Source organism: Harpia harpyja, chromosome 15 (assembly GCF_026419915.1).
Source record: "Harpia harpyja isolate bHarHar1 chromosome 15, bHarHar1 primary haplotype, whole genome shotgun sequence".
Classification (NCBI taxonomy): domain Eukaryota; kingdom Metazoa; phylum Chordata; class Aves; order Accipitriformes; family Accipitridae; genus Harpia; species Harpia harpyja.
Window position 1 is genome coordinate 10,117,432 of NC_068954.1, and position 8,913 is coordinate 10,126,344.

Genomic DNA, 8,913 nt, shown 5'->3' on the forward strand with positions numbered 1-8,913 from the left:
TCAGGTTTATAATCTGTAAAAGGCCTTTTTATTTGGGAATGTTGAACATCTCTATTTCCCACTGTAGCAGTGCTCAGCATCTTTTTGAAGCTGATGTCTGTGATTTAAGCTAGTCCCATGTTCATTTGTTTTTTCTTAAAAGCCTTACAATGTTAGACTTCAGTGTTAATCATTATATCCATCTTGTAAAATATTTAACATCTTGTCTCTGTTTACAAACAGAATGAGTTCTCAAAATCTTTTCTGGCATTTGTCATTACCCATTTGTATGAAATTTGAAATCACAGTGCAAACAATAGCAATGTTCATTACAACATCTGCTTGCTTTTCATACTTTCAGCACAACCTGTTCTTTCATACTAGCACTCTCAGATAATCATATGTATATGTGTGGCCTTTAGCACTAGTTCTGTTTTTAATGAATGACCAAATCCTACCTTCAGATAGGTTGAGGAAGTTTGCTGTGTACTGAGGTATCTGCATACATAATTTCATCCATTTAGAGATGAGTTTAGAAATAGATTTTAAGTTAAAATATCTTAAAACTACTTTTTCTGGTAAATTTTAGCTATTTATACAGCATAAAGCAAATATATTTCTGCACTATGGTCTTTCAGACAATATACTGGAAAAGTATGATATACTACAGCATTTTTAATTGCTGCAGGGTGCTGATCCACCCTTGGAATTGAAGTACAGGATTTTGTCATCACATGTATTAAAGGGGCAAAGACAGGCTGAAATTCACACCAGCACTGGGAGTAAATTTTGTCCTTATTGAAGTCAATGGCAAAACTCCCATTGAATTCACTGGGGCAAGGATTTCACTCCATATATTTAAGCAACAAGAGAAGTATTACATGTGTTACTAATATTGTGTGGAAAGTAAAAAACAGAAAGATTTTCAGTATCTGTTTGGCTTTTCATTGTTTGTGCTGCGGATTAGTTTTGATTCTCAAGTCCCCTAAAGCAAAAATTATACATAGGTAGTTTTAACTTTTAGGATCTGCTTGCACAGTCAGACTTGCACAAGTGCATCCATGTTCCTATCAGTGTTTCATTGAATTTTTCATCTGTGAATTTGATTGTAAGATCAAGACTCCAAAGATGACAGTACCACAACTGAAAGATAGAATGTACTCAGTAGCATGATTTTTCATTTGAAATTCACTCCCACTTGACCCAGAGCTTGGCTACATTCAGGAAATTATGTAAGTCACACCTCCAGATCCAGACTTTGTGCTAAGCTCTTTTCCCAGCATTCAGTCTACTCTTAAGTTTTCCCCTCTCTGTCATGTAAAGTGGTATTTCTGGGCAGGTGGAGATTTCTGCTTCATATACTTTACTTTTTACTTGCAGTCTAAGCCATGTAAAACACATTCAGGCCTTGTACATAGTAGGTTTTTGGTACTAGCTCAAATGCCTTGGTGCAAAACCTAGTCCCCTTACGCTCTACACAGATGTGCTGTGAGATTTACCAGTGCATCGTACCTTAGTTTCAAAACAGCAACATCTAAAGTAGTGGCTAAAAAGTCTGAATAAACATGGTTCCAAATATTACCCTATGGATTTCCATATAAATTCTTTAACAATACTTTTTTTCTGTATAGATTTCTTTATACAGTAACAGGGAATGTTCTAAACTAAGAAGTCATAAGGCATTACTGGATGTTGTTAACAAAGTGTTTCACTTGTATGTTAAGAATAGATTTCAAATACTGAGACAGCCAGTCATCTTCAAAATGAGTGCATGTCCAAGGGGTAGTTATGCACAGTTCATGTACAACCCATGTGTGCACAAAATGAAATTAACTCTAATTCCCACATACTGCTGAACATATGTATCACCAAAGTGCTTGTACTCATGTTTTGTAATGCATGATCTTACCTTGAAATACTTAATGTGGTGAGACCAGCATTTAAGATAACAAGTATGCTCTTGAGTAATAAATGATGATGACCTGCTAAGATTGCTACTGCTGTATCTACGACATACGGAGATAAACATAAGGTCATAAAAGAAACCTCACATACAAATTATATTTATACTCTGTAGAGATCTTTTTCTTTCTTGTATGAAGAAAATACAGTACTGATAATTGGTGTAAAACCTGAATGCTTTTGAAAATAGGGGCATGTCATAGAAAGGGATCTCCTGATCCATCAAATCTAGACTGCTTTTACCAGCTGTCTTACACGTGACTCAGTTTACAGGCTTCGTGTTAATTTTTTTTGGTTTGGAGATATTTTTTTCCTTCTGCTGTCCTTGTTGAAATGTTCAGATACAAAGTTTTTTGGTGAGAATAAAATATCTTTACTCTACTTGATATTTGCATGTATGGAACAATGAAATGCTTTTTTGTTTAAAACATAGGAAATAAAGAATGTCAAATTAAATGTATAATTGCAATTACTTAACAATTAAAGGAAACTCACACTTTTATAACACTGTTACAAAACATACCTCCATCAGAGAGGAAAATATGATAGTATTTGTAATTTTAGTATACCTTTCCTGTCTGGATTTCAGGTGAGGTTTGTGAGAAGGAAGTTGTCCTTCCCTGTGTTGAAATATATTTTCAACTTTATTAAGAGCTCCCAGTTAATGGAAGCTACATGATACTGTTCTCTTGGTCAATGCATTTGTAAATTAAGACACAACTTAATGATAATTAGTGTAGGAAAAGCAGGACTGTGTTTCTTACAAGTGGAGATTTTCAGGTCTCACTCCTTCAAATTATTATTGGTAACTGCTGTGACATTTTCCATTTTTGAGGATGAATGTAACATTATAATTTTCTTATGGAAACTTTATTTAAGACCACAAGTTACAAATATTTTATATTTAATGAGAATCTTATTCATATGTAAGTACAATAATCCTGAATCTTTCCTGAATATCTTATTACCAAACAATGCTACTGTGAAACTGAAGTTTATGCTTCAGACAGTTCTTGTAGGTTAAAAAGTGAATAAATTATTTAACTAAGTTAAAAATTAAGTTAAGCTCTCACGCTCTTTTACTAGTTTGAGTTTAATCAAATCTTAGTATTTGTGAAGCAAGTTGTTAAGTTCTTAGTAGATTTGCAATATGTAAGTCACAATTGACCCCTGACAATCTTCATAAAATGTTACCTGCTAATTCATGCATCAAGCTCCATAATCTATAGATAGAAGTTTGTCAATTAAAAACAGAGCACGAACAAACAGAAGGAATACTTCATTACCTGTACCATGTTTTAATATTAAGAAGCTATCTCAAGGCTAAATTTAGATAATATTTTATGAAATTTGTTATTTTCAAAATAAAGAGGAAAATTTACCCTTATGGAAGTCAGTGACGCATTTACCATTGGATTTGGAAAAGTCTAGATTCTTTTTAGTGTCAGGTCTGACTATTTTACGTAAGATTTGAGCAAAAGGAAGACAATTCTTATGTATAGAGTACTCTCTGGCATGGTTTTGTCATAAGCCAACAAACACTGTTTCAAAAACTTCCTGGGCATGATTATAGACACAGTTTGGGTCAGGGACTATTTTACAGTAGAAGTTTTGGATGTAGTCACCTTGTTTTCGAGACTAAGGAAGCTTAACGATGAGGGTGCAAAGAATAATCCTGTGTCCTGTTTAGCACACCTGGGGCACAGATGTAGCCTCTATGTGTGGATTTCTAAGAACCTGACTCCATTCCCATGGAAAAGGGTACACAGTGACTTTTCTAGATATTTCATAGAAAAAACTATGTTGTCACTTCCCTAATGTAAAAGACAGCTTATTAAAAGTAGAAATTACTCAGTTTCCACTGCTCCTCCAGAGAGCACATCCCTATTAGAAGAAAGCAAGTAATTTCCATTTTGTCCAAACAAAATAGGTTCGACGCTTAGCTGACAGGTCATTACTTCAATTTTCTTTGTTACATGGGATAACGCAGGGGACTAGAAAAGGTAGGAGAAGCTTGAGGGTCACACTCATTCAAATGGTCATAGGGGTTCATGGAAGTGATTCGTTTTCTTTCATGTGTTCTGTGTCAGGGTGATCTTTCAGCTGAACAGGTCAGTGTGGTCTGAAATTGAGGATTATCTGTTGATCTGAGCCCTAAAGTGTTTGCTTTGCATAATTCTTATCATTCCCCCCCAAAGAATTACACAATGTGCAATACCTCTAAAATGTCTTATCAGAAATCTTTTGTAGCAAGAATAGTCAAACCTTAAAAGGCAAAAGTATAAGTAATTAACAAAATACAAAATTATTTAAGAACTATATACCACTGGGAGTACATATCTAGCAAAATAATAATGAGAATATAATTGTGTATTTAATATAAGCAAGTTTATAAACATAGTAGCTTTGAACTGGCTACCATGGGTAAACAGCAGGAAAGAGGCAATTGCATAGACTTCACTATGGATTGTGCAATCACTTTGGGGACCTTAGGCATATACTTTAGATGCTGTCCTGCTCTGACATCCACAGTCTTTAAATAATGTATTTGGTGCTTGCTTAAACCATTCTCCACTGCAGTCACACCTTCAGTTGCAGTATCAACATACATCAGAAAAAAGCTGCTGTGAATTCTCACAAAATAGCTAGACTGAAAGTCAAACTATGTACTAGGTTCTTTGAGTTTCAGTATTCACAAATGTGTAAAATAAAAAACTAAAAAAAAAGTTGGATGCAAAGATTGTTTTAGTGAAAAATATTGTTTTGAAGATTTATGTTCTTCTGAACAGTCTTGTCATTTTGGGGACTTCCCCCCACCCTGCTGCCCGCTCCCCCCCCACAAAAAAGAAAAAAGACGCCACAAATATATATTTGGGAGCAATTAAAACATTACTAAAACTGAAAATCAAACACAAGTATGAAAAATATCTCTTCTTTATAATCCAGAAACTTGCTAAGAGCTTTAACAGATTGGGGAAATTTTCTGCTAAATAAAAGAAAAATAGTCATAGCAGCATTTTTGTTCCAGTTTTAAATTTTCCATGAATACCAATTAATATGTTTCTGTCATGTTAGCTATGAATTTCTGAGACTCATTCAGAACTCTGTCCTGTTCTGCCTTTGTCCTTGGCTTTGATGCTTACAGTGAGACCAGGAAATTTCAGGATCAAAATGTATGTAATGCACTGATACAGATTTTGAAGTTGCATAAAACTTCACAACTTGATGGGTTTTGAGGTTGTATAGGCTTTCTAGATTTCTCTCTTAAGCAAATAAATCCTGTCTGTTTTGCAATTTAAATGCCAAACTGTCTTGGAGGTATCTTTTCTCAATTCTTTTTAAGCAGACTAACGTTTTGTCTGTTTACCAGTGCCACATCAAGCTTAACGTTTATTTACCACATTATTCGCCTTAGAATAAGAGTATTAGCATAGATGTGTTCAAAATGACAGGTGTGGAGACAGCCCAGTCCTGATAAATTTCTTTTCATTTAGAGTTTTAATCTATATCGAAAAACTCTAGTTATACTTGGAGTTGAATCAGAAATCTGACTTAAGTGCTAAATGAGGCAGTGCTGTGGTACCAATGGTTCTCTTAAGATCAGTTTATCTCACAAGGCTTCCACCTTCATGACCTGAGTTTAAATTGAGTCTCAAAAGCTTTGTTTCACCCTGCATAGGAAAAATTCATATAGAATTAACCACAAGTGATACTTAGTGCCATGTAAAGCAGTGACTGTCATTTTCTGTCAAACTAAAAGCAATCTTGGGAAGGGCAGATCCAGCTCTACGTCTTTGTTTCCAGCTACTTCAGAATTGAAGACGTGATAATTGGCATCTCTTAAGTATGCCTGCTCTAGGAAAGTCTCAGTGTATAAGAAATTCATAGCTGCTTCTGAAGTATATATTTATCCGACTCTTTTATTTTTCCCTTATAGGAGATGGTGAAACTTAGCGTGTGCTAATTAAGTCTCTTTGCCCAGATGGACTGAGGCCACATTTCAAGAGTGATCTAACACCTGTTAAAACAGTGACTTGAGAAAAGGGTCCTTTCAAACACACAAACCTGAAAGGTAAGGATGTATTGATAATTTTCAAGGAAAAAAATCATTTTGCAGACAAGCTTCACAAACAGGTCTACAGAAGATAAGCTAGTCTATGTGACTTCTCACATGAACCTTTCCTTGGAATCAATAAAGTCAGAGTCATGGTAATTTCAGGGAGTAAATCACTGAAGATAAACAGTATACCTGATCTAATGATAAAGCAGAATAAATGAAAGTTGTTCAATCTGCAAAACAGCACCTTAAAACTTGGGAGACTGTCCCTTGAATTTGGTAAACGCGTACACTGTAACAATTTGAGCTAACTCACCCTAGAAATTGTGTGTATCTAGAAACTGCAAATCCTGAATTTATCTTGAAGATTGCTATGTTGCTATTACTTCTAGATTATTACCATGCAATGAATGATGCCGTTAATTGCATTCATTACCTTCCTTGGCCTTGGTAACCACTAGCTTGCATTTTTCTTTTTCTGGGTCAGAGATATAGATACTGTCTTTTATCATTAATTTCATTTGAGTTTTTTGCTTTTTGCTTACCAAGAGCACTGGTCCAAGTCTCAGACTGCTAAATAATTTCTATTAATTACAATACAATATTTCTGTGTTGTCACAATTGGGTATCATGGAGCTAAAAAAATAGATGTTGCCCTAAAAAATTTACACATTGATATCATGACCCTGTCCTTACGTATATGGGTCCTCCTTGTTCGTGCAGTTTATCCTACTAATGCCAGATTTCTTGGCCTATATATTTAATTCCCAGTATTAATTCCAGGAGTCAGAATAATGAAAAGAACTGAATTTAATCAGCTGATCTTACTGAAACCTGGGAGGGTTAGAGTTAGTGGGTTGTTGGGTTTTGAACAATGGAGAACATTAGGCAAAAGAAGAGGGAGCAGCATTTTGTATATAAAGCAATAACAGCTATCTCTGTGCTGCCAACAGCTCTGTACCAAGTGACTATGAATACTTGCGGATAGCTGTTCTGATTGTGTAGTGCCTAAATGTCATGATCAGATACTTCTTTCCCCAGTGTCCCCAGCTATATGGTGTTATTTCTTTTCTGTCACATGATCAGAGGTACTGCAAACACAGAAAACCAATGCATGTCCAGTGTATTTCTGAGTGCTTCTCTGAAACAGCAGATTTTTGTGATGAATTGCACTGCACTGCAACTGTATAGCACAGGCACATACTCATTGCCCATAATGTACTCCTGCCTATGCCAGAAGAGCAACTTAGAAAGATGGTGACAGGGAGTAGGCGGCTTCCATCAGCTCAGTTGAAAATCTGGGTAGACAGGCAGAAGTCTGCATGAACTGTTCAGATTACAGCATTTCTGTTCCTCACCTTCAGTTGCTAGTCTCAGTACCTCACTAATTATCAGACTACCTACATGCCTATCACGTGACTGGAAAGATAACTTCAGCCACCTCCAACAGCAGATAAAAGCTGGCCGCTACTGCGGGCAGTTCCAACCTGCTGTTTTTGAGACCCCTGAAAGAAGCGGAGGCAGTAGAAGCAGACCAGATAAAGTCACCTAAGGCTGTTACAGCCCTTTTTCTTCAGCATAAGCTGTCTTCATCTAACCATGACAGTGACTATTGCTGCCTTCCACAGAGCTTATACTGTCAGTGGAGCTTAAAAGAATAGACCATCTATTTCTTTTCTGTAGATTGCTTAAGAAGAAGAAAGCAAGCTGTACTTTTATGGAGATTCCAATATGAGCAGAATACTGGAGACATCATTCCACCAGTATTAAAGCATCCTCATAACATCTTAAAATTAGGGAACAATCATGAGACAATGAATTATAAATTTAGATAGGGGAGTGTTAGTGGTATATTCTTTTGATAGCATACTATGTCCTGGAAAACCAAATACAAACAGTCACATAGGACTGATAATATAAGGGGGGACAAATGCAATGGGATCAAATATGCTGAAAGGGGGAACTCACAGGAACAGATTTAACTGAGAGGTTAGACAGTGAAAAAAGGTTATAAGGAAAGTAAAAAGACAAGGAGAAAACCATGTTTGGAAGACTTAAAGACAATTTTAGAAGTTTTAACTATATCAAGAATAAAAGGATTTCTGTTAATGGTTTTTGTCTATTTCTAGGAATGCAAAGATATGCTGCCAATAATCATGCAGAATAGGCACAAGTCTTGCAGAAATATTGTTATTTTCATTTTGGTAAAGCATATTAGGTGACTCTACAGTAAGGTCATGCCCAAATATTTTCCACTCCAACAGTAACTAACAAAGATATTAGATGTCAGCATACTTTAAAATAAGCATATAGGGATAACTTGCGTCCAAATGTGTTTTGGTTGGTTTTTTTTAAAGCTGCCAGAGGAGGCCTCTTTACTTTTAATACTGATTTTAATAAGTCTTCAGATGCTTCTTAAGGACTGGAAGAAAGCTAGCATTGTGTCAACAAGTGCCTCTTGTTTATGTAGACTGTAGCAAGGTTTCAAAATAGTGTTTCACAGCACCTTGAAACCAAACTGAGGAGGTGTGTACTGGGTAAGGTGGGACTAGACTACCTCGAAGACTTGGCTAGACTGCAGTGCTTCAGAGAGTAACAGCAGTTAGAAGTGTAACAGATAGCTGGTTACTAGTGACTTTCCTTGGGGCTCTATACCTGGCCCAAAACTGTTCAGCGTCTTTATTAACCTGGATGATTGAACAGAAGGCACTCTTAGCAAGTACATGGGTGACAACAAATACAGGGGGAGTGATAGGTATGCTGGAGGGCAGGGCTGCTACTGAGAAGGACTTTGACAAGCTGGAGAAGTAGACTGTCAGGAACCTTTTGAAGTTCCACACAGCTAAGTACAGGGTCTTATATCTGGAGTAGAGAAAGACCATGTAACAGAACAGGCTGGGTACTGACTTGATAAA